Source organism: Drosophila santomea, chromosome 3L, assembly GCF_016746245.2.
Source record: "Drosophila santomea strain STO CAGO 1482 chromosome 3L, Prin_Dsan_1.1, whole genome shotgun sequence".
Classification (NCBI taxonomy): Eukaryota; Metazoa; Arthropoda; class Insecta; order Diptera; family Drosophilidae; genus Drosophila; species Drosophila santomea.
The window spans coordinates 9357896-9380146 of NC_053018.2; the positions used below are offsets into that span (position 1 = coordinate 9357896).

At 42.5% G+C, this 22251-nt stretch overlaps 1 protein-coding gene across 3 annotated transcripts in view; it reads left to right on the forward strand.

Annotated features, from left to right (window-relative positions):
* Nucleotides 1-563: 563 nt before the first annotated feature.
* The window catches only part of LOC120450619 (regulating synaptic membrane exocytosis protein 1), a 66732-nt gene continuing 45044 nt past the window's right edge, over nucleotides 564-22251 (forward strand). For all 3 annotated transcript variants that reach the window (XR_005616294.1, XM_039633760.1, XM_039633761.1), the window contains exons 1-2: nucleotides 564-918; nucleotides 14649-14857. The gene's annotated coding sequence lies outside the window, so the exon portion shown is untranslated. The remainder of the gene's footprint in view (nucleotides 919-14648; nucleotides 14858-22251) is intronic.

The window sequence follows — 22251 nt, forward strand, 5'->3', positions numbered from 1 at the left end:
ACTTCACTACTATTACCAATTTTTAAATATTTTCATTTTTAATATTACGAATTTAGCTGCAAAAAAAAAAACAAATATCGTGATGCCACCATCTCCATGGACATCCACATTATGATGGCCATCAGCATCAGCATCATGGCCGGGCATGCAACAATTATGAAAAGTCTCCACTCGGTTACGCTTGTCCGTCCGCTCGTGTAGACCGAAATCGGCGGCAGGATGGCAGGATGGCCGAGTGGATAGAGAGCGCGCACCTTGTGGCAAGTGCGTGGGCGTGAGGGGGCGGGGCATGTGCGAAATGAATTGTGCGACGTTCGCAGCTGCCTGCATCCGCATCCAGGGAAATCGCTTAGCTGTTGCTTCGTGTGCGACTCGCAAGGTGGAAATTGATATTACTTTTTAATGCTGGCCCAGCTGGTGGCAGGACTTCCAGTGCGCGACAGGGAGGCGTGTATGCCGAGCACTGGCCGTGCGACAGAGAGAGGGCGTGTGAAACGAGAGCGCACCGCGCTTCGGCTCGAAGGACCAAAAGTGCCAGCCTCGTCACAGTTCGAGTTGAGCCGTCTCGCGAGCAGGACACCAAACGCGGAGACTGACATATCCTGTGTGGGCCAGGAACTGTGGTTACTTGGGAACCAGGAACCCAGGCTATAGAACCTATAGCTTTACTAACTTTTCCCGGCCAAGGTGTGCGTGTGCGCGAGTGTGGGTATCCTGGCTGTTGCTGCTGTGCGTGTGTGTGCGTTTGTGCGTGTGCGTAGCCGTGTTGTTGGCCAAACAAAAGCCAGAATAAGTGACGAGTAAATTTATAACCGCGCGCTTAACACACGCTACCTGAAAATATACATTTCCCATTAAGTACTACTCTCTCACTTTAAACCAAATAAAAATAAAAAAATAAATTGTTTAGACGCGCAGGTGAGTTAAATCCGTGTGTGCCAAAAATGGTTGTTATGAAAGGACTCGTGTGGCAGGCTAGCAAATAGTTTAATTTCCGGTCTGGCCATCAGGCGCACATCCGGTTTCAGTTTTATTTCCGTCTGTGCTCACAGCTCATTCACATGTGCCAGAATATAGCTGCCAATTCTTAAATTAATTTCATGGAGATGAATATGGTTTTTAAACTAGAAATGCCAAGGCTTAGAAGTTGTCAATAATTTTCAGAGGTACCCCAAACTTGAACAAAGATGAAAACTTTACAAGTTTAAACAAAAGTTTTTAATTTTTATAAAATAATAATGGCTTTTTATTATTTAAGAGTTTACATTACAGTCATTTAAAGAGCGTATAGATATACCATAAAAAACTCCATAGTAATTGAACATTTTTCAAGACCTTGAGTCGTTATTGCCAACTTCGTGTTTGCTGGCGAAGTTTTTGCAAAAAGAATAAATGGATTGCAGAAGTCCCCGGTTGAATTGGATAAAACGCCATTACACAAAAGGTATTGATTCCTGGTGGCCCCTCCAACTAATTCCAAACGCATTAACCAGGCTTATGTCTTAGCCCTTGAGGGGCTTTGAGAAAAGACAGCGGACAAACACCTCACAGGCTGCAAAATAAAACAACTTAATGAAGCAAGAAATTGAAAACATTATCAAGGCGATTAATTATTGATACTTTGATGTTGCCGGCCCCCGTCTAATTAATTTATAATTAAGTTAAGCATCTGCCCGTGGCCCGCTCCTTTTGGATTTTCTTGCCCAAGCTTTAAGTTCAGGATGAGGAGCAACTTTAAGAGCTGTCTTCAGCACCTGCCTCAGCAATTTCTGCGATTGAGACTTTATGAACGTGACCCGCCTGCCGTATCGATGGCAATCAGATTGTTGGGATGAGGCTTGGCAAATGCCTGCGCTCCTGGCCAGCCAACTGTCATTACTCTTGGCCCTAATCCCTGCCCAAGTTCCGGTTGCCACTCGGCTCCACTCGAACGGATCCTGAGCCCACAGCTGAGCCCCATGCCCTTACACCTGCCACCGCGTCTGGTGGAGGTCTGCTCCAAAGTGCTTTTATTATGCCATTTTAATTTAGATTCCTATCAATCAGTAATAAGCATTGTGTCCACTCGCGGAGACAACGAAAAAGCGTTGAAAACGCAGAGATATTAGCTATTAGGGTCAGGAGCATTAGCTTAATATCCGCTTGATTTTTATTACAAAAACTTAATTCTATTGGATTTTCACACCGAGCAGGCGAGGCAAAAATCTGACTTAAAGTGAAAGGACGCCAGGGAATTGGGGGTTTCTCTTAGTCCATTAAATATTACACATTATTCAGAACATGAAAAGTATTTTTTTCCATTTGCAGGGTGAAACGTCAATGCCATAATTTACAAATTCATTTGATTGTTTTTACAAGCAACACAATTTGTATTGATATTTCCCACTGTTTTCGCCAAAAGTTTTTATGGCATTCGAAAGGAGTAAACAAAGTTGTTTAGTTTTCCTGTTTTGAGCGGATATGCAAATCAAGCGGCAAAACTCATTTCAGTTTCCCCACAAAATCGCCAGCAACAAGAAGACACGGGCAAAGTTAAGCAAAACAACAAAACGCTAGGCGAAACTGATGAAAAAAGAGGAAAACTCATTCGGATCGTTTGCATAAATTTGCGTCTTATTTTGTTGGCAATTTATATGCGCAGCCGAGTGACACACGCATTTTAATTGAAAGCAAATAAAAGACTCTATAATACATAATATGACAAGCCATAATCCTGACAGCAACAGTTATGCATGCTGACAGCTCGCAGCGTAGGGAAAATGTGTGGGAAAGCGTGCCGAAAACTGGGTCGGAAAATTCAGGGAACGGCGGGCCAAAGCCGGAAAATGGACAGCAGGCAAATGCCTGACAGGCTGGCCAGCCCAGCGAGCCTAATGACATTTTAAGCAACTGAACGATGGCCAGTTAGTCCGCTTTTCCCCATGCGTGTGCTTGTCGAAATGTATTCATTAATGTCGTCTGCAAAGTCAAAGTGTTTAAAATGTTCAACACGTGCGGGGGGCACATATCCTCGTATCCTTGGCCCATCAAGTACAATCACACACACACACACACGCACGTGTGCAGCCCCAGGATGCCCGCAAAAGGATTAGGCCCTCTGTTTTGGCTTACTCGGGCTGCGCTTTAATCAAAGGCAAAAATTAATTAACTTTGTGCCCAGGATTCCAGACTTATCTCTGCACCACGTGTGTTTCTGTGCTGCGTATAATAAACGATTCCCGGACTCCCGGATTGCGAGATGCAAAATACCAAATTGCCGCTTCATTTGCACAACGATTTTTAATAAAGCGGCAGCAAAGTGAGCGAATTTTTTTCCCGTCGTCGGCTTATGACCGCGTTTTCCGGACGTAAACAAGTAAAGGACCCAAAAAAATAAAAAAAAAACTGCGGGTCAAAGATAAAAAACGCGTAAACAAATAACCGACATAAAGCGCATAAAGTGAATGATGCTGGCCACAGGAGCAAATATTTGTTTTACATTTTTAAATAAGTCGCTCACATTTGTTGTATTTCGCCTTATGCTGGCTACCAATTTGATATATACACATGAAAACAGTTGCAGAGTAAAAAATCTCGTTTATTTACATGGTTTTTATCTGCTTTAAGCCGTTTACTCATAACATTCAGCTCTTTTGGATATTATAATAACATACCGTTGAATGTATGAGTTAACTAAAAAATTCCCAATTGACTTTCTACCTTTTGTGCCAAGAATCGGGTTTTTATAAATACTTATGTACCCATTGAAATAGCAGGATGCTGTATTTAAGAGTTTTTCCTGAGACACGTATTTCTTTTTCTATCTTCCAAACATTTGTAGATTCCCAATCAAAGATGTCCAACTTTGTTGTGGAGCAACATGGCCTGCAGTGCGGAATTCATCTAATTGAATTTCGTTGGCATGTCCACTCATCACGGATGAAACTCAGAAGGCTTTCCCCTTTTTTTGCTCCCTTTTCCTAGTTACGCATGCAAAAATGTGCAAAGTGCGGACAAAAAATCGAGAGCTTCTAAGTGGAAGGAATATGGAAGGATATGGGCGCTGGGGTGGGAAAATGGCGCCCAACTCTCATTTTCCAGCTTTTCCTGCTCGCTGGAGGCTGTTGTGATGTGGAAATCGCTCCGTTCACTTGTCGTTTGCACGCTCCTCTATTTACTTTCTGCGGCTCGGCGAATTCCCAATTAAAATGTTTACCCACATTTCTGGGAAGTAGGTAGTTTGGAGCAGCTCTTGTTCACTGGTAATTTGCATACGTGGATGCGTGACTGTGTCCCGAAACACAATTTCTCGTTGCGGCCCCATGAAAAACCACTATTCGACTCGTCGTGGGTGAAAAAAAGTGTTGGCTGGCAGAAATAAATTACACTTTTTCACTCGACTTTAATCCTGGAAATGCTGAAATATTCCCCCGAAATACAGCGAACTCTGAGTGAATTAAAGACAGCTTTGACGTAAATTACTTTTATGTCTTGCACTTTTGCGTATAACTTAAAAACTTTACTTTTATTTGATTTAAGTTCTGGAAATTATACAATATTGCAAATGTAATTATTATGTTAAATAACATAATTCATTTGTCTCTTCAGCGAAGACCTATTTTTATTTGACATTCTAATTAAGATATTTCTGCCAGGATGCCAGCAAAATACAGGGGATTTCGCCCACGCGTCTTAACTTGGCCAAATCGCCGCCACAGGGACAGTGACAAAATGCTACAAATTCTACAATTTCCCTGTGCCATTTAAGCTCTTCTTCGGGAGCTGCGTTGTCCGCCGGCTGTTGGCGTTGCCATTACCGTAACGCGGACTATCTGTAATATCCGGGCTCCCACAAGAAGTGAGGAGGTGTCGGGGCTTGGGAGCTGGGAAGAGGATACCTAGGATATATAGGCTATCCACGCAGAGAGTGACAGAAGGTAGATAACCAAGGCACTGCGCTACTTGGCCGCCCTGTGTTTACATTTTGTTAAACGCGACCCTGACCCGCTTCCAGCTCTAGATGTCCTGCTCCTTCTCTTGCTCCTCCTCTTGCTCCTCCTCCTGCTCCTCCTGCTCCTCCTGCTCCTCCGGGTCCGAGTCCTTTCCCAGTCCCTCCCTCAACGTGTAATCGCTCAAAGCAGCTGATAATGGCTCCGCTGGCTGCTGAAGCCCCCCAAATCCTCCCAGAATAACAACACTTTGAAAAATACATGTTTCTTTCCTTTTAATCAATAGAATGTAACAATTAGTAACAGTTTAGTAAGCTTTTATTTTAATGGAGCTTACTAAACATGCATTAGTTGTCTGATTTCCTCCCACTTTCTGGTTGAAAGTGAATATATGTTAGATTCAATTTCCTCTTCGATGCGAATATATTGCATTTTTGGTCCTTGTAATGAGTGAAAGGACCTCTTTTTCCTTGTGCACGGTAGGCAAACAAAATTTGCCGCATTATTTGGCCGTTCCAGCTCTGAGTTCTGCGCCAAATTGACATTTTATGCCCTTTGTGTGGGTGGAGACGAGTGGATTTTCCCTCTGAATCGAAATGGGATTGGGCTGGCCTAATGAAATATTTGAGCCACCTAAGAGTCGTGTTATGAGCGCAGCTTACGCTTTGTGCTTTGATTAATGTAATTGGCGCCCAAGGGTCACGGTTACAGGGGAGTTTGCCACTTTGAACTGGCCGCACAGGCTGAACTGGCTAAAATGGCTGAGTTGGCTGAGTTGGCTGAGTTGGCTGAGTTGGCCCTGTTGTGTACTCGAGATGATTAATGCATGTGCCCATCCAGCGGGCAACAGGCGCTGAGCTTAAAGTCCAACAGAAAAGGTGAGGCCCTGAGTTGGCCTAACTGAAAATCGAAAGTAATTTTACAGAAATGCAAAAGTTTCCGAGCGGAACCGAGAATCCTTGGGCCAGCGAGCTGTTTACCAGAAGTTTTAGGCAAATTTGCCCTATTTTTTGCCCCTTTTTTGCTCCTTTTTTTTTGGCTGACATAAAACGATATCGCTACAATGCAATGTGGCAACCGAGCGCCGAGCAACAGTTTGGCGAAAAGTTGGCACAAACATTTATCAAACGAGCTAAGCAAAACTTTTCGAACCCCAAAAAGCGCTGTAAAAACGGAAAGGGGCCAAAAACTATTTGCGGTTCGTTGACAATAAAATACCCTTTATGGCTAAGTCATTTACTTCGCAGACCTTCTGGACTCTGCTGCGGAACTGGGTCTTATTATGGCATAAATATTCCCCTCAATTTGGCGCTCATCTCTCGTCCTGTTTGTCAGCGCAAGACTTTAACTTCCTTATCGAAATGTATTCAATTTAGTTTGATTGCCTCAGCTCAACCTTCGCAGGGTATTAGTATCGCATCCCCAAGTTGGCGCAACATTTTTTCCAATTTTTTCTTTTTTTGTTTCCTGGGTGTTCTGTAGAAAGTTGACATTTTTTCGCTTTGTTGTTCCTGGTTTCGCGGCTGTGGCTCCTGCGGTTTTGTGGGTATCCTTGTGCCGCGATGTTTCCACAGCTCATGTGCAGGACGCAAATTACAAGGCGGTTGTGCCGGTTGGGCAATTGCCGCACCCAGAAACAGCGAAAAGGATTGACAGTTATTAAAAATGAAACGAGGCAATTACGTTCTGGTTTTGCTGCCAGTTGTTTTTGAGGAGTGTTTTTCTGGCATGTATAACGCGCGCTTACATTTGCATACTTCTCGGTCTATATGGGTGCTTTAATATTAGGGTGAGCCAAAGGACTCTTGGGACTATCAAATTCGTAGGTCTTCACTTCGTGTTTTCAGTATTTAAATGTTGAAAGAGCATGTATGATATTATAGGACCCCCTGTCGTATGCGTAATATTATATATTTACCAAAACGAAGCCAGATATTAGAGAGCACTTATCGACAGCACATAAAAGAGGTGTCTAAACGTAGGGAACTCAATTCCGGACTTTAAACGTCTGGCTGCCAAAGTGCCCTACGTGTGGCAGCCTCCCAATTTGAAAGGATTTCCCCTGTGTTCGTTGTTTGTTTGTCTGAGTGCGCCACTTTTGCTTGTGTTTGTTTGCGTGGCCGTGCATATGCTGATTGGTGGCAAGCCTTCGTCTTATCGCAGGGCCTTCAAATTGGCAAAGCCAAACGGCAAAACTCGAAACTTTTCACTTTGGCTGCGGCGCTTGGCCATAAATCAAATATGTGTTTAAATTTAGCTCGTTACTTATGTTTTTTTTCTTTTTTCGCTTTTTGTTTGGCTCATTTTTCATGGCGCAGCAGCATTTTTGTGGCGCATTAAGCGTCGTTTTGCCAAATTCCGGCCGCCCCATGCCCGGGAAATTGAATTCCGTATTTCGCTTTTGCCGCAGACTTTAGTTCGCTTTATGTGCAGTCATTGCTGTTGGCCAAATCCCAGGCGTGTGCTTAGCCAGAAAATGAATGAAAACGACAACGACGACGGGGACGAGAATGAGAACGAAAACGAGAACCATATTAAGCGCGGGGTCGGCTGACTGGCCATATGCCAACGTCTGTTTGGGCCACTCCCCTTACGCACATATAGTGGGCCAATTAAATCGAGGATTGTGTGTAATTCGACCGACTGTTGCTCCTGGCGGCCCTAAAACAGAGAGAGAAATGTGTTTCGAAACCACTCAAAATTCCAAGCTAGAAAGGATGCACCAAGAGAGGCTGCCTAAAATCTAAAAATCCAAGAACGCAGTAAACTCCACAATTACTTTAAGTATCTGTACTTTAATCATGTGACTTTTATTTTAGGGTTGTGGTTTCAACTTAAACTTTCCTTCCCCTTAGAAGATTCTTAATGCATCCCATTAAAAGTTCCAAAAATCTTAATTTAAACCAGCCATCTTTAAATTGCTCCATTCAAGAAAGCTATCCCCGATTTTAAGTTAGCCTTCTTGCCCGCAGTGAAGTTGCTCAACTTACACTTCCGCAGATAGCGAAAAACTGAAAACTTTGCATAATAATGAGCAGTTTATTTGCCATCCCGTGTGCATGTGAATGCTTGTATGTGTGTGCGATTGCGATTGTGTGAGTGGTTTCCGGTTACAAGGTCCTGGCTTGTTCGTTTCCCCATTTTCCCGGCCACCCACAACAAACGAAGCCGAATTCAAAGGCCCGAAAAACTTGGCCGGATTCTCGTGTTTTTCTTCCATTTGCTGAAGAAATTGTTTCGTTGTTTTGCTAGCCGCGGCGCTTTGATCAGATTAGTCCTTTTTTTTTGTACTCCCGAGGAAAGAAGGGAATAAATCATTTTCCTGGAGGCCATTGATTTAAAGAGCTGCACCTGAAGTTTTACTTAAAGTGCTGTGGCTGCTGAGCTTGGAAATGGTTGAAAACAAATGTTTGGTTTCTTTCTAACAACTTTCGTTTGTTTTTGGCCATGTGTGTGTGTGTGTGTGCTGTGTTTTCCAAGTGGTTCTGTTTGCCATGCACTTTGTCTGCTGTCCGAGGAACTTGCACAGCAGGATGTTTGCCGAGGTCTCTTCGGTATGTGTTATGTGGTGAAGGCACCGCACCACACCCACCCACAAACCACCCACAAACCACCCGCAAAGCACCCACCATCCACAGACAGAAGCACAGCAGGCGGTGCTCCGCTGCTGCCAAACAAAAACGCACATCAAATTTGCATAATTTTGCGCAAAGTAACGTTTTGCACAAACAGAGGGAACCACATTCGCATTTAACCACCCGAAAAGCATATCCTTCCTCCACTGAAAATCCCAGCAACAGGCAGCAGTTCCAAAGTGCGTGTAACTTGTGGAGCGCATTAGTTGCTGGATTTTATGACCCATTTTGCATTTAACATGTGCCAAGCACGGAAATCACTTCCTCAGCCCGTCGAGCTGAGGTCCTTGGGCTAATTAAAAATACAGTTTGCCAGATCTAACGATGATTTTAAAATGAGCTGTCGTCTGCAGGATGTGCGGTGGGGCGAATGGGGAAATTCTTCGAGTTTCCCTAAACATGTGACTGCGTAGGTGGAAGCCAACACCACCACCATCCTGATTGACTGCTCCTGTCAACTTATTAAGTCAGAAATGTGTGGCTGCGACGCCCACGCAGCTCACACTTTTCGAGTGAATTATTAGCATTTCTAAAAATACCGCTGCGAGCTGCGTGGGAAAGTGAAGCTTGTCAGATTTACTCGGCGAAATTTTTCCTGCTTTCCGGGTCAAAGGTTGGACTGTTTCCGCAAACGAGAATGGTTGCCTATTCTGCTTGCAACATTGTGAAAAGTTGAATACAAATCTGATTACACGACATCTTAAAAGAAAGCGCCAAGGATTTCAGATTTTAATTACAGTGCTCTTCACTTCAGTTTGTGTATCTCAATTGTGGTGTGTGTGTTAAAAGTGTATGTTAAATACAGCTTAAAATATTACACACACAGCTGCAATTTCAATTAATTAACTTGGTCCATTGCCTTATTAATAAAGATTATTCTGCGAGTAAAAGTTACTGCAACTTTAAAAAGTTATTTTTAATAATTATTAAGAAAACCTAATCCAAGGGCGTGCAAAAAATCCTCGCTAAGGTCAAAACAAACCAAGAAATGGCATTCAGCGGCTGTTTGCTAAGGACGCCTTTGAAATATTGTAGGCTAACTAAAAAACACACAATTCCAGTGCGGGCGCTGTAAATAAAATACTTGAGGTGCGTCTAGCCCTCGTGACCTTAGGCATACAAATGTGGCAATGTGCGGACATACGCTTTTGTGTTTTGTATTTGGTATTTTGTATTTTGATTTTGTGTAAGCATCCCAGCAGTCGAGTTGCCTTGACATTGAGTGGCGCGCCAAATGTTAATGATGTGGCCTTAGCTGCACTTGTTGATCCCCCCAGGCTGCGTTGGCCACACTGGCAGCCTCACTCCCACTTCCTCAGTGAATGTGAATGTTAATATGAATGTGACTGTGAATGGAAATGGTTGGGGGTGAATGTGAATGTGAATCGTTTGCGGTATCCGTGCCATCCGGGCACTTTGCGCCCCGGCAATCCGTATTGATTATTGCGTTTATGGCTGCCAACTGGAGCATAAAGGCGAAATCAAACACACAGTACACAGAACACATGTATCCTGGCTGCGGGGATCTAAGGTCCTGGCATTGTGGCTCGCACCAAGTGCAAACACAAATACTAGTTCGCTCGAGTCGTAGCAGGTCGCAGCTGTCTTTGATAGCAGGTAAATCAATATTTTCCAATATAAACGCATGAAGGCAATATGTTTTTTTTTTGTGTCTCTGGGCAAAAATCCCATGCCACCACACAAAGGCAGCTCAAAGACTCCCGCATGCAAATCAAAGCCTTTTCCCTTTTATTGTAAATAGGGAGAGCAAATTGGAGAGGATGGGGCACAAACTTGAGAAAAATTCTCCCAAATAAAAGTATTTTCTTGCTGAACAAAATTCACTATTATTTCCATTCTGGTTTGTTACTTTGTAAAACTAAAGATTCCATTTTGCATTCGGCCTGTACAAGCACTGTAAATATTTGTAAGGTATAGAAAATATTCTGAATAGCTGCTTTTATTTCAATCTAAGCTCTTATTTAACTTCCGAGATCTGAATAAGAATTTCTAAAAAAGAAATGCATTGTGCGCTGATTTACATGGCAATGGCAAAAATCATCAAAGAATATTAGATATTTTGATTTTGATTGCCAAAAACTCTCGTCTCTATTGATGTGCCCGAAAATCCTTACTCAAGGACTATTCAATTTCGCTATCTGATTGGGGAGAACGTCTCGTTTTCCCAGAATACTCCCTTTTGATATAAATTCCACTAGTTGACGTTTCGGCGCCACTATATGTTGCAACGCTGGCTTTTCCCGGAACCAACTGGAGTTAAAGGAAAAACGTTTCCCAGAACCGGAAGTGCGGAGAAGCTCCATTGGGGCACTTTAATCCGCTCATTAGGCAGCAGCTGCAGCAAGTGGCAGCTTAAAATGATATTTATATAAATGCCTTCTGCCGGCTGCTGGCAGAGGGATAATGCGACTCCTGGACGCACCCCTTTTCGAATGGGCGGAATATAAATTAGGGGTCTAATGGGTGCGATGGCTGGCATGCCAATGGGTGTCTCCACCAACCGGAGACAGGCACGGATAAAAACACGTAGCAGCATTGTCAGTTCTCCGCTGCAATGGCGTGCTGCATCTTATGGGCTGCTTATTAAGGTACTGGCATTTTCCATTACAAGTTGAGTGGTGCTGCTGGTGGTTGGAGCAGCTGTCATTTGGCATGCCTGGCTGCATTCTGCCCACTTTTCTTGCTGCTTGCTGGCTAGCTTCCTTTATTATCCCCCCATTATTATTCATTTCGAGGTGAGCAAGGGGGAAATGGGATGATGGGATGGGCAATATGATCTAGGACTACGGCTTGAGTAAACATTATTAAAATTGCCAGCGTTGCTGGGAAATCCTAAAATAACCATAGCACCCAGCCAGAACGTCGAGTGTCGAGAGAATGGAAATAGTCTTTTTCATATGGGAAAAAAAGGGGCCCTGAAAAATGGCTGGCATCATGGCAGCCAAGGTTATCATTATTGCTATGCTAAAGTGGACACACACACACATGGCTAAGGGATGTGGGATATGCTATATAGCATACTATATAGAACATAGTGTGCGCAACTTGTTGCTCCGCTCTCTTTATCCCTGTCGTGCGCGCTGATTATCCTGTTTTCTTTCTCCCTTCGGGTTTATTAGAAAGCTGTCAGCAAGGCTCCGCATGCTCCGGCGCACACTTGACATTTATTTATGCAAAAATGTGAAATCATTTGTGAAACTTGCCGTCAACGCACAGCATCCACATTCACATTCACATACACATACACATAGGCCATCAAAAGGGACTCGATTGCGAAAGGATCCACGCCTCGTTGAATGTTGCCTACAAGTCAGTGGTGGACCGTAGAAAAAAGTGCGGCCCATGAATCAAGTGTTTTTTGCCTGCCGTTCTCGTGTTTTTTTTCGCAAGGCTTAAAGGTCGCCTAAAAAAGTGAATGTCGCTCCACAAGTGAATGGCTTCTATTTTCTTTTTGCTTTTCTCATTTCCCACTTTGAGCTTTTCCTGCTCGAAAAGAGTGGCTGCTAATAACTGATGATTGGATAACAACTGGGCTAAGCTACCGCTGCCCAAACCAATTTCTGGGATTTTATTAATTTAATGCTATTAGCAAACTAAATATAATATAAAGTTTTTTGGCCCACTGTTGTGTTTATGTCCTACAGCAAGATTTGATTGATTTCCTTGCAAATTGGCATCACTTGTTTGCACGACCAGTGCTGCCAAGCTAGACTACAAAGCTGATCTGCTTCCTAACTCAAAATTTGAACCATAAAATTGCAAAGCAACTCGGTTTTGTTTGGGTCCAGAGCTGAACAAAAGTACAAGTTCGTATGTAATCTCCAGAGGCTTTAAAACAAAGCAATATAAAATTAAATTTTTCTTTTCATTGTGATTTGTGTTGTAAAATATTTTATGACACCTAAGCACCACAACTTTTGTGCAGCCCCTAGAGATTTTACGTACAAGTCATTCATCTCAAGCCCGCCTACTTGAAAACAAGCCATTAAGACAAGCAGAAGCCATGAATCGTAATGGAAAAAAGACTTCACGCCTGATTGTATTCGTATCCTTGGAGCCAAAACGCCATCCCCCGTCCCCTGCACTTGGAACTAATTTCTTTTGTCGCATTCAAATCAAAGGCACACGTGTGTCCGGTGCTCTTCCGCTGCCAGGAAGCGAAATCCGGCTGAAAGGATGGCTCATTAGACAGGGCGGCGCTCCAAGTGAAATACTTGTTGTTTGCCAGCCCGGTTATTGCTCCATCAGCCAAAGTACGCTCTTTGTCATATTCCGTCTATTGAGTGATACAGTCATTTGCCCATAAGTATGTCTTTACCTATTCGATTGCAGAGAGAACAATTTATAAATATTGTGTTGTAAAAATTTACTTGTAATCAAACTGCTAAGTGTGGCTTAAAAAGAGGTTCTCAAATCTAGTTTGACAAACTGCATTTTTTACTTGCAAACTTCATACTTGTTAGGCGAATTGTGTTGCCATTTCTTGCAGTGCACAACTAAAAGCTGTCGGTGGAGAAGTCACTGGGAGCAGGCCTTAACCCGAAATGCCTGGACGCATATCGGGCGCAAATATCTTTGGCACACTTCACTTCACTTAGACAAACAAGCGGGCGACAGCGGCACTGAAGGCCAAATGAAGGGTGTGGGTGGTGGGTGTTGGGTGGGGGCTACCAACAATGCCTGGCAATAGCAATATAGCCCTGTTGTTGATTGAACAAAACAAGTTAGCAGGGGATTGAAGTGAAGTGGCTACGTGGCCAGGGTTAGCTTCTCGCCCAGATCCAGACGCACAGCTCCCGGCACGTTCGTCCAGGATGTCTGACTGCCTGCTGGCTGACTGACTAACCGACTGACTTGACTGCTTGACTGGAAGACCGGCAGTCTGGGAATTTCAACGAATTTGGCAGTGCTTCATAATTTTACTACGGCCTGGCTTTTGCATACTTTGGACCAAGTTTTTCGGCTGTGGCCCGTGTGCTTTAGTGACTTTGATGCTGTCGAAAATGGACTCATAGTTGGACTTAGACATCCTCAGCTGCCTTTGTGTAATTTATGCCCTTGTTTTTCGAGCTGTCGACGGCCTGACAACGAACAACGAATGACATCCTCTGCTTTCGGCCAACAACTACATCTCTCATTTACTAATTTAAATAAACTTTCAACAGCACCAGCTCAGAGTCGGCCAAAGTTTTGGCCACAGAAATTCTGCATTCTGAATGTGCCACTTGAACGTAATGAGGATGTCCTGTGCCAAAAAATATGCCCACACCATGGCCATCCTTCCATGGTATCCTTCAATTTCCGCACATACAATTTGCTGTTGCATACTTAGGGGCGCCAGAATAAGGAGGAGCATTGTGAAGAACTTGAATGCCCCAGGGAAGGCGCGACCGCAGACCAGTTGGCCAACTTTCATAATTACGAGAGTAACGACAACAGCCACAAGAAGCCTTCAGATCCAGCCACATCTAGTATATATCTTTATGTATAAATATATATACACATAACTACAGCTATAGCAACAGGAACAGGAACAGGGTCGCAAGTGCCACAGCCGTCGAAAAGTTTTCAAGTCAGCCGAATTTATGATAGAAATATACTTTCTCTGCACTTTGGGGGCTTAGTAGGTACTTAGTACCCGGAGTAAATGGAGAAAAGTCAGCTGTTGTGATAAAGTATTAATAGAGAGCGTATTTCGCAAAGGGCCCATTCAAACAGAATCGATAATGGAAAGTGTCACGAGCTCTCAATTAAATTTACATATTTCCTAAGCCAAGCAAAAATGTTCTAAAATAATACAATTATTCGCTTTAGAGAGACTATAGATCTAGAGGCGAGAAAATTAAATATCTCGTAGTTAACTAAGATTGATATCGCTCGAATGAAAATTGATAAATTTGAAACATAGAAATGGGCTGCCTGCCTGCCTGTCGTTTAGGCGAAGAGCCTATATATTCCGCCCGGCCGAATATAACATTTGATTTATGCCCCACATTTCACATTCGACAGCTGTCTAATGCCAGGACATGCTCACCACAACGCCCCTACCCTCGTATCCTTGCAGAACTCCAGCCACGCAGCCCGATTTCAAATCGAAAGCCAAAAACCGAATGCACATCGACGGCGCACAACAAATCGAGCAGCACGATGCCAACTCAATGCTGATGATGATTTAGATGGCAAAGGATCTGGAACCGTTGGTGTAGCCATATTCTGTTTGTGAAACTTAAGGCGGTGGTGGCGGCGGAACGGAAATGAAATCAAATCGCACAGGTAATTTGTTGCCACAATGGCCAGGTGCTTACACGGGAAAAAACTAGGAAAACCTTTGGGTTCACATAAAAAAATCAAACATCATAAGTCTTATAACGACTTCTTAAGCAGATAATAATGTATAAATAGCCATATCTTATATCTGTGTTCTTCTCTTGTATCAGAAAAGATTCTTTGTATAGAAACGATACCAACTGGGGCATATTTGTCCCCAGTGCTCCCTCCGTAAGCCCCTAGTGAGTATGCATTACAAATGATGGGATTACTCGGCGCAGATGATTAGGTTTGAGTTGCACAATCGAGGAGCCAAACAATATGCGTTGCCTGCGGCATTCCACAGGCCAGGAGTGGAGAGTCCTGGCAAGGACTTGCGTGGCAGTGCGGTGCTGTGCGGTCGAATAATGGCCTCGGCTGGCGTCTTTCATATCTGCTCGTCCTGGGAAGGCAAACCGCAGCAATTACTTCTATTCCTTTGCCATTGCTGGCGGATCAATTTAAATTGTGGGGTTCAATAGCTGAATGCGGTCTGCCACGCCCACGCCCACGCCGCCTTTTGATTAATATGTATGTTAAATACGTTATCATGAAAAATGACTTGAGGCTGTGACTGGCCGGCCACGCGGCGTATGCGCAATATGTTACACAACAACAAATCACATCAAACGCAGGGTGGTGTTTACTTTACTCGATTTGTCATAAATTACCCGGGCTCTTGTTGATTTTTGTGCGACCTTGTAATCAATACGGCCCTAGGCACTCGCCCTTCGCGGATTTAATTGAATTCGCCGCGGACCGACGACCATGAAATCGGAGCTGGAATCGCGTGTAATTAGCGCTTCATCAGACCGAATTAGTTCAATTTGCCATTTCGATTCGCTCACTGCCGCTAGAAAGTTAAAGCTAATTTGACACACCATATAAAAAATGCATCAATTCGGATCGCAATCGAATTAATGAATATAAGTGCTGAATATTTCATAAATAATAAAGCAGCAAAGGGCAAACTGGTGGGGCGGATTGTGTGCAATTGTGGGAATTAAATATATGTCTGTCTGCTGCTCTGACATTTGACCTTCCGAGCCGCAGATATGCTTCATTTTCCGAGCGAGTTAAGAATTGAAATTTGCATTCGCTATATATACATATACATATGTATATGCGACTTTTTCCCATTTAAAAAAGCAGTTTCTCTGTTCTTGTGTAAGTTTAAATTCGTAGATTAAATGTAATAGATTAAGAGGTCATATACAATAAATTAATTTACCTAGAAATCTTTTATATGAGATACTATACTTTTTCAATTAAAAATACTTGCAATACAAGAGTAGTTTAGTACATATGTAGATATTTTCGAATAACTTTAATTCCGCTTTAAGTAGGAGCATGTGGATGTACCCTGTGGTGACCTGTTTTCATGCTATTTTCCTTGGCGAATCCCCCAGCAATTCACAGGACTCCGTGTCTGCTGCGGTGCCATGCAGGGAATGTCGGAATGGCAATGGTGGTGGCACTGGAGGAGTCAAAGGAGGAGACAGCTGAAGGCGCCGGGGAAATGGGTTCCTGCAGCACCGCAGACAGACAGCTGCGACAGCGCAGACACATGTTATGTGTGGCACGATAAGTAAGCACAACAACTGGGCTACGACAGTGCGAGCAATAACTGTAATGACAGCATACGCCCGAGTCATGGGTATCGATGGTAGACATGATTATGCGTAATGCTAAAAACGAGCTGTAGTACAATAAATGGATTAAGTCCAGGTTGCCAGGATGTCCTTGGCAGAAAGGGCAGAAAGTGTGTCTTGTGCTCTTTAGCATATTTATGACAATTTATTTAGTTTGCGCTCATATTTTTAATTGACTTTGCTGACGGGCCACGAGGTCGTCCTTCCAAGGACGAGTTGAAAACGGAGTTGGGAGGGTCGGTTGAAGGTGGAAATTGGAAGGCCAGAACGACATTGAATTCGCATTAGATGCGCTGCTAAAGTTCATGAGGCCGTTGAGCTGCTTTTACGGCTTGTTTAGTTGGCCGACAGTTCGACATTGACATTGACATTGGTACATCCTTCATGCATATGCTGAATAATTAACTGGGAATATGTTTGAGCACAAAGGCCCAGGCCTTGACAGCCCTAACAGCTTAACCTTTGCCCTGTCATTTAATTACGCAACGAGTGCCTAGCAATTTGTATTATTTTGCGAAAGCCTGCAGCCTAAAGTATATCCTTGCTAAGGCTTCACTTTAGAAATGGTAAAATAAAATATTCAAAATATTATAATAACTTTCTTCTAGAAGAATTATTGCCAAGTATTCAGCCAAATTTAAGTATTTGGGTTTTATGAGTGTAACTCGCCTGGCGAGCACTTGCTGAGAATAATTATAATTATTTTTTATTGCCAGCGGCATTCGCCGCCTTGTGGTTAATTAATTGCGGTCACTTTGCGCTCTTTTTCCCAGTCCGCAGAAATCTTTATGGTCGTGCCATCGCTTAACGGCCATTAAGCCTTTTTTTCAGCTTGGTCGAGGTTTTGTTCTTATGAGGTTCGCTTTTTACACCGCACACTTTTTTGTCCTCGCTCCGTTTGATTTTATTTTCTATGCCAGCCGTGCGTATAATTAATGTAAAGTTTTTGCAGCGAATAACTCAAACGATGCGTAGAGATGATGTTCTAATAAGAATTTAAGTAGCACTTCACCGCTTTTACGACAAAAGCGACAATTACACACTGTCTCTGCCCTTAAATTCGGATGAGACTGTGTCAAATTTCACGCATTCCTAATGAGTTGCCACGTTGGCGCGACACCGTAAATGCGAAAATGCGTCGCCTTCACTTTCCCACCTGCCCCCATTCTCACGTGGAAAGGGGGCGTGGCAGCGTTGCGTGTTGTCATGCAAGAAAATAGTCGTCGAGCTGCACATTTTACAAAGCGATAACGAGCGGCTGGCGCGCTCAGGGGTTTTGTGCCCATATCCATATCAAGTTAATTTGGCTGGAGCTTTATTGTTTTGCAGTGCAAGAACAACCTCATTCACATAGAAAATATTTAAATATTTTATACCTGAAAAATTCTAGAGTATATAACATTTTTGATTGAGCTATTTCCGCTAATTTCATATTTTCCGATATCTTAACAAGATGTGAGAAGGAAAGTATGACAAACACTAATTTTCGTTCACTGTCGACTGTGTGAGGTGCACAGGGCGTATGCGTAATTTCCTCCAACTGCAAACAGGGCGTATGCGTAATATTTGCTAAGCACTCTCCCAGCCGTTTGATGTTGACTGTAGCATTTGGTACATTTGGGCAATAGAGTCCCTTGTCCAATAAGTGCCCCAGCAAGCTTTGTGTAATCAGATCTGAAGAAGGGATCAAACGCATTTTGGATTGGACAATATTGGTTCCATAATCCAATGGCCCAAATGCTGGCACGCAGCTTGTGGGGCATTGTGAAGTGCATGTCCCAGTTTTGGTTTTTCGAACTGGAATCATAATCAAATATACCCACACAATGCCGGGCCAATTTTCTCTGGCGGCCAGCGGTACAAACAAACGTGAAAGAGAGCGAGACGAAGGGCAAATAAAATTTTCTAATAAATAATTTATGAAACAATAAGCCACAATACCAGCAAATTGAGTGTAAAAGCCGGGACCAAACACAATGCCAGGTCATTAGTTGGTGGCAACAGTTGGCCAACACAACAGATCTCTGGCGAACAATGCGTGCAGCAGACAATTTCATTTGTTGAGTGAAAACACTTTGATTCGATTTCAATTAAGATGAAAGTCAGGATACTGGCGACAGGATATGGAGAACGACGTGTCAACAGTTTTGTGGCCACGCCGCAGAACGAAGGTGCTTGAGATGAAATCGAGCCATGAAACATCTGAAGGACTCTTGCTTAGGCTTTTGCTTTTGCTTTAAACGTCAGGTTGCAAGTATCGTCGTGTGCGACCGCAAGGCGAGTGCCACTTGAGGCACATGAGCCGTGTCACGCCCCCTGCTGTATTTCTCGCCACGCCCCCAACTCCTATGTCTGCCCCGCCCGCCCCACAGTCATTTGAATAATTGAGTTTGCCAGCAGTTTAAACGATTGCCAGCCTTTGTTTGTGCTCCTGCGAAAAGCTCAACGTTTTCAGTGGGGGGCGTAGTTTTATTTCATTTCGCCGCGTACGTGTTCCGCATTACGAAAATCCTGAGGATTGTAAATGAAAATGGCCATGTCAATGGGAGTGCCATGTGCTGCCCGATTCATTCGATTCACAATCAGAATCAGCATCAGAATCCCTGGCGGCAATCTGTTCGACCAGTCCTCACGCATTCCATTCCCATCCGCCCCCCTTTTGTTTATTTCCAGCAATTAAACCTTTCCAAGGACTTTCGAGGCGGCTGGAAACACGGCCCAAGATCGTGTAGCCGCCACGTAAGCCCGTCTCTGTCAATTAGCCAGCGATGGCGTTGACATCCTGTCCTCCATCTGCCACTTGCCACTTGGCCGTTCCAAGTCCCGATGTCCTTTTGTCCTGATGACCAGAAGCAAACTGGCAGCGGTCGCTGCTTCATTAACAATCCCGTTTGGCCAACAATGTCGCCTGTCGTGGCGGCACTGTACCAAAATCTGGCATCTATCTGGTATCACAGTGAATTCATTTAATACCCTATTAAATTTTGTAGAATTTTGTAGCTTTACGTAGTGGTTTAGCCGCCGTTTACAGAAGTTAATATTCTAATACAATTTCACGTGACTCTTTTATTTTGATCTGTCCTTTAGCTTGGTTCAACAGCGACTGACTGCCGTGCTCTCTGCAGAGTGGCGAGTCGATTAGTCGATAAGTTTCTCGATAATATTGGTATGTTAAGGATGGGTGTATGAGTGTATAAGCTTATGACTAGATTGGCTATGTATAATTAGGTATGTATGACTAAGAGTAACGGAAGAGGGTAGAAGGAGCAGCCTACTACAACTCGGCCGTCCTGACAACTAGATCTCCCGATCGTAGGATTTTATAACAATTAACGTTTCTTAAAGCTAAGGGTCCTGTTTCTTATTTTATTCTTCTCAGTGGAGATACTTTTGAACGGTCTTAAACATTTTTTTGGTTTTCTTTTCTTCTTGTTTGTTTTCTTTGTTTTACAATTGCTTCTTAAATTATACATTCGATTTCGTACAGAGTTTCTTAAATTATACTTTCTATTTTGTACAGAGTTTCTCAAATTATACTTTCTATTTTGTAGACTCTTAATTTTTCTTTGCCAGTGTTTTATATTCTGTATGCTCCATACACCCCGGTAAGGATTGCGAGAAATTTGAAATCCATCAACGTCTTCCAGAAGGAAGCGATCATTTTTGAGAACTTTGCTTATGACATAGGGTCCTTTATGCTTTGGAATTAACTTCTTAGCTATGCCTGTTGTTGAGTCAAAATTTTTAACCATGACGTAGTCGCCTTTTGTGAACACTCCTGATCGTTTTCGTTTTTTGTCAACATATTCTTTATTGTATGCTTGTGCTATTTTCTGACTTGCCTCGCCTTTATTTCTAATACTTTCTAAATCTCTTTCTTCAATCGTTTCTCCAATTTCCTCAATTTTTTCTTTTAACTCATCCATAATTTGTCCTTTTTGTTGTAACCCAAATAACATTATGCTAGGATACTGTTTAATGCTGCGGTGTTGTGTATTGTTCAGGGTATATTCGACCTTTTCTAAGACTAAGTCCCAGTGTAGACCTTGATCAGGTTCAATTAACTTGCTAATCATTGGACCAAGACTTCGGTTTATACGTTCAACTTGACCGTTGGCCTGTGGTGATCCTGTTGCAATTTTTATGTGTTTAACATTGCATTCTTTCAAAAATGAGTCAAAATCGCCAGACGTGAAACATGCTCCTCTATCTGATATGATACACTTAGGCCTACTGTATGCTCTGAAGTAGTCGTTTAACGATTGTATGACTTCTTTTGTGTTCGTAGTTTTTGTTGCGTATAGTCTGACAAACTTTGTGAATGCATCTACTATCACTAGAATATGTTTCTTCGGTCTAGCCAAGTCTACTGGACCATAATGGTCAATATGGATTATTTCAAAAGGTTTGTTTCCCTTAGGTATGTTGTGTAGAAATCCTTCTGTTTTTCCTGTTTTGGGACTGAATGAAATACATTTTAAACAGTTGCTGATATGTGTGCTACACTTCTGTTTTAAATTTGGAAACCAATAGTTCTTCATTATAGCTTCTATCATTTTGTCTCTTCCTACGTGTCCAAGTTCGTTGTGATATTTGTATAACACTTGTTCTTCCATTTCTATCGGAACGTAGAACAGCAATCTATTTTCATTTGTCTTTTTGTAAACTATACCATTTCTCATCTCATACAATTTATTTTCTGTGTTTTCTAACAATTGCCTGATTTCTTTTAATTTTGTATCTTTCCCTTGACATATAACTAGATTATCTTCGAAACTGTTTGTTTGTATTACCATAATATTTGTACACCTACTCAGTGCGTCAACATGTTGCATGCGGCTACCTGCCCTATGCACAATTTCAAAATCATAACCTTGGAATTCTAAAGCCCACCTGGCTATCCTAGGGTTTAGCTCTTTTTTGCTTAGGGTCAAAATTAATGAGTTGCAGTCGGTGACTATTTTAAATGTCCTCCAATGAAGATAAACTCTAAATCTACGTAACGAATAAACAATGGCTAAAGTTTCTAACTCGAAACTGTGGTATTTTGATTCAATATCTGTTGTCCGTTTTGAAAAGAATGAAACTGGGTGCCATTTCTGGTCCTCCTTCTTTTGCATAAGTACAGCACCGAATCCAGAAGAACTTGCATCACAATGCAATTCTGTTTCGTGTTTGTGGTTGTATATAGCTAAGACCGGTGATTGTATTAATTTATCTTTTAACATATTAAAACAAGACATTTCTTCACTACCAAATTTGAACGGTTTATCTTTTTTTAGAATGTCATGCAATGGTTTAGCTAGTCTAGAAAAATCTTTTATGAACCGTCGAAAATATGAGCATAATCCCAAAAAACTTTGTACTGTATGAACATTGTTAGGTATTGGGAAATTTTTTATTGCCTCGATTCCTTTGTCATTGGGCATTATGCCGTCTTTATTTATTATGAACCCAAGATATTTTATACTCGATTGCATAAACTCACATTTGTCTATTCTTAATTCAAGTTTATTTTCAACTAATCTTTTAAAAATTTCTTTCAACGTTTCTAAGTGTTCGTTTATATTTTCGGTTGCCAATAGAATGTCGTCCATATATATTACTACTTTGTTTTCTCTAATCATATCAGCAAAAATTTTGTTAACAAATCTTTGGAACACAGACGGGGCGTTTTTGAGGCCAAATGGCATTCGCAGCCACTCGTAT